The sequence below is a fragment of the Adiantum capillus-veneris genome, chromosome 2 (assembly GCF_014529385.1).
Source record: "Adiantum capillus-veneris isolate H3 chromosome 2, ASM1452938v2, whole genome shotgun sequence".
NCBI lineage: Eukaryota > Viridiplantae > Streptophyta > Polypodiopsida > Polypodiales > Pteridaceae > Adiantum > Adiantum capillus-veneris.
Window position 1 is genome coordinate 66,239,778 of NC_140932.1, and position 4,704 is coordinate 66,244,481.

Below are 4,704 nucleotides of genomic sequence, written 5' to 3' on the forward strand. Positions count from 1 at the left end.
AGTGATTGATCATGAGTCGGGGCCAGTATGGTAACTCGTACCATAGAGATAGTCTCTTCATCCCTGGAGGCAATCCGTCATCGCACATCTCCTTCTGCTCTAACCATGCTTGTGCAGACATCCTTGGTGGCTCTCTTCCCAAAAAGCCATCGCGTAACACATGATTCTCTGGAAGATACGCTTGATGACCTTCGTAGATTTTCTTCTTCAGTGAGGGTGCCCTACGTGCATTCAGTCTAGGTCCACATGTGACACATGCTCTGTATCCGCTTGTTTGAAGCCCTGCATGTATACACATGATAATAGATCAACTATGGGAAAAAACAAGATTTACAGTGTCTGAGTGAGGAGTGTCAATAGATCACCTGAGCATTCTGTTAGCCCGGGATAGTCATGCATGGTCCACATTAGAATGCCTCTGATCAAAGCATTCCGTCATCCTGTGTGTCGGCTCATATCCACCACCTCTATGCCAATCCACAATTGTTGTAGCTCTTCCAATAGTGGACGAAGATACACATCCATATTCCCCACTTTATATCGCCCTGGCACAATCAAGCTTAGCCATAGGTGCCCCTTCTTCGTAGTCAACCACGGGGGAATGTTGTAGTTGACGATGACAACGGGCCATACACTGTAAGATGTTGATCTTTGACCAAATGGATTTACGCCATCCATAGCCAGGCCTAAGAGCAAATTTCGAGCTTCCTTGGCAAAATCCGACCATGGCAAAATCCGACCATGTTCCATCTATATGTTTCCACGCTACGCAATCTGCAGGAATTCGTAGCAGACCATCCGAAGATTTATTCTCCTCATGCCATGATGCTAGGGCGGCCATGGACTTAGATTCGAAGAAATGCTTGATGCGAGGAAGCAGAGGGAAATGTCGCAAAACCTTTTGTGGAATTTTTGTCCCGTGGAGATCTACTCGATATCTTTCGGAATCACATTTCGGACACTTCTCCATGTCTATGTATTCCCCTCTTAAAAGAATGCAGTCATTAGGACAAGCGTGGATAGAATTGTAATCCATCCCCAAGTTTCGCAAAATCTTTCTTGCTTCATCTCAGGAATCTGGCATCACATTGTCAGCTGGTAGTATGTGCTCTTTCAACAATCTACACAACATAAAAATATGATATAGTCGTGTAAAAATCTATCAGATCATTATACATTTAGAGTTTTATTAAAGTAAACTAATTGTAATAGATCACCTGAAAAGCGCTGTGACGCTAGTGTCACTCCATCCAAACTTTGCCTGCATGTTGAGAAGAACCAGGAGTGCTTTCAATCTAGACATACTATCTCCATTATACAATGGCGTATCGGCTTCACTTTTCATATCATCATAGATAAGCCTTTCTGAATCCATGATCGTCTCGATCATTTCATCAATCTCGGGCTCAAACATTGCCTCGTTGGGAATGTGCTCTGCATGATCATCCCCCGAGCTGTCAGAGGCTACATCTTGTGGCCTCACATATGCTGCTTGACCAAAGCGCCTGCGAACACGTCTATTGGGTTGCAAGATTGTTGCTTGTTGGCCAGCGTCAGAGTCCGACGAGTTATAATTGGCAACAACTCGATCTATAATAGATGGATCGAACTCGCCAAATTCACGAACGTGCTGCAAAGAAACACGTCTTGTCCGTCGCACAGCATGCTTGCATTGATTACAAGGACATAAGACCCTCGTTGAGAGATAGGTGTTTCGGTTGGACGGTCCCACATCCTCGTCACTACTCATAATGAGGATAAAAAACTTATAACCTGGACAAAAAATTTAATATTCTATTGGCATTCTTCGTCTTATCTCTCTCTCTCTCTCTCTCTCTCTCTCTACCTCACATTCTCTAGTCATGTCCAATCCCCGCACACCTCGGTCTAGAGGTGCACGGAGATCAGAACCACCGGGTTATAATCTCGTCTTTATTGGTCAATACCTATATTTGTGGGTACAAGAAATCTACACACCCACGTCTACATGATACTGCATGTAGTGGACAAAACCCCTTTGCCTCTTCTCTAGCTGTAGCACTTCACAGCATCTTAACATCTTTTCACAGTAGATCTTTTCACTGTTCGTCTAACCCTAAACCCTAAACCGTAAGTAATTCTTGCGTGGACTCGATCTAACGTAAATAAGCGTAAATCTAAATAAACGTAAATCTAACTAAAAATAAACCTAAATCTAATTTAACGTAAGTCTACATCTAACCTAATCTTTAACGTCTTTTGGGATAGTTTCCTACGACGTTAAAACTCTCTTCTTCTTGTGTGTGTGTGTGTGTGTGTGTGTGTGTGGGTAAACCTAAATAAACCTAAGTCTAATCTAATATAACATAAATCTAAATCTAACGTAAATTATGTTATATTAAAAACAAAGAACTAAACTAACAGAGATTATAAGAACCTTAAAACTGATTTAACACATAATTTTTCACATAACTCGGCAAGAGTTGGCATTCTCATCACTAAAGATGTGAGAGTTAACTTTCGGTGGTGACGCTGCCTCATCTCCGTCCACATCTGACGACAGCAATTGGCCCTTTAGACCGTTCTTGCTCTTGTTACTAACTTTGATGTTGCTGTTGAATGACTAGAGGTTGTCTAGATGGTCATTGTGTCGGGGATGTAGTGACTCTTGCCGCCCTGAAGATCCACCTTCTTCCCTATCTTCTGAAGACATTTCACCAGTACTTTTGGATCGACGGAGCCCACCATGAGTGAAGGCAGCAATACCCTATATTCCATTGAGGGCTTTCTTCACCCGCTTCATGCAGGCATCGCAGTCTATGGAGACCTAAATCTAATCTAATATAACGTAAATCTAAATCTAGCGTAAATAAACGTAAATCTAGTTAAAAATAAACCTAAATCTAATTTAATGTAAGTGTACATATAACCTAATCTTTAACGTCTTTTAAGATAGTTTCCTACGACGTTATAACTCTCTTCTTCTTGTGTGTGTGCGCGTGTGTGGATGTGTGTGCCAATAAAAAGAGATAAATGGTATAACCTTTCTATCACCCATGCCAAGTATGATAGATTGATTATGCCATTTCCCTCTTGAATAATAGGTCTTGAGTTCAACTCCTCGTCGGCTAGATCTTTAGGGCTTTTAATTTTAATTAGTTTCCTACGACGTTAAATTAGTTTCTCTCTCTTTCTCTCTCAATGTGTGTGCGTTTTTTTGGATCGTATGCATGTTTTCTCTCTCTTTTCCTCTCTCAATGTGTGCGTTTTTTGTTTATGCATGTTCTCTCTCTCTTTTCCTCTCTCAATGCGTGCGTTTTTTGTTTATGCATGCTCTCTCTCTCTTTTCCTCTCTCAATGTGTGTGTGCATTCTTTGTTTATGTATGTGTATGTGCGTTTTTGTTTATGTTTGTACTCTCTCTCTCTCTCTCTCTCTCTCTCTCTATTTCAAAAACACTATGTGTGTGTGTGTATATGTGTGGGTGAGAGAGAGAGAGACGGAGAGAGAAAGAGGGGAAGGGAACATGAGAATGAGGAGAGGGAAGGAGCATACCTGGCTCTCCTTCCTCTCCTCGTGTGTGTGTGTGTGTGTGTGTGTGTGTCGAGAAGAAAAAGAGAGAGAGAGAGAGAGAGAGAGAGAGAGAGAGAGAGAGAGAGAGAGAGAGGAGAGCGTTACCTGCTCCTTGCTTGAGGGCGCCGAAAAACTTAGATCTGAGATCTGAGTTTTTGGGCGCGCTCGGTTATTTTTTTAGCCCAGCCGGCGTCGCTATGAGCGTCGCAAATTAACAAAGAAATTTGCGATGCTCATAGCGACGCTCATAGCGATGCCGGGAATTTTTTTTTTGAGCGTCGCTGTGTGAGCGTCGCTAATATGAATAGCCTCTTGTAGTGTTGATAGATGCTCATTGTTTACCCATATATCAATGTCTTCTATTGGGCTGTCAATGAAGTCCTCCTTGTCTTGATCTAGTGGAGTTAGTTGACCACCAACATAGTGCCATATTCTGTAATAAAATGACATAATGAAGTTTTGCGTCCCTATCATGTAGTTGCAAGCAATTGAGCTAGCTTGCACATTACAAGTGATTCCATTCACTGTTTTGGTGTTCCAACCCTCATCCACAAATTCAAGTACATTTGCTGAGTCTAAAGTCTTCACTGAAAACATTGTTCTAGATTTTCTAACTTCAGCATTAGAGAAGAAGTCTACAAAAACTGTAATGGGCATGAATATAGAAATTCTACTCTGTTTTCTTGCTATGTTTGATTTCAAACACTTTTGAATCTCACAAAACCGTTTGCACTCGTAGCCCTCACTTGTATTTGAGCTAGGGAGTGACCATTCTCCACTTTTGAAATCAGGCAAGTCTAGCTTGGTTGTGGCTCCAAGTTCTCCAGTCCTTCTAGGTGGAACATAATAATGGTCAAAGAAGAATATTCCATTCTCTGCCAGTGAACCCTTAGTCCTTCCCTTGTATATTTCTTCACCAATTGATCCATGACACACATCCAGAATATTTAACACATTCTACTGGTTGCCATTCCATAATGTTTGAAGGATACAAATCTGTACAACAAATAACCTTATACAACATGCATTACAAATAAGGATTTAAGTTAAGAGACTTACAGTTTGGTCTATGTAATGGCAAAGCAGAACTCTCTGAGTCAATATGCAGATCTTTATGCATGTACACATGCTCCACCAGCACCTCTTTGATTGA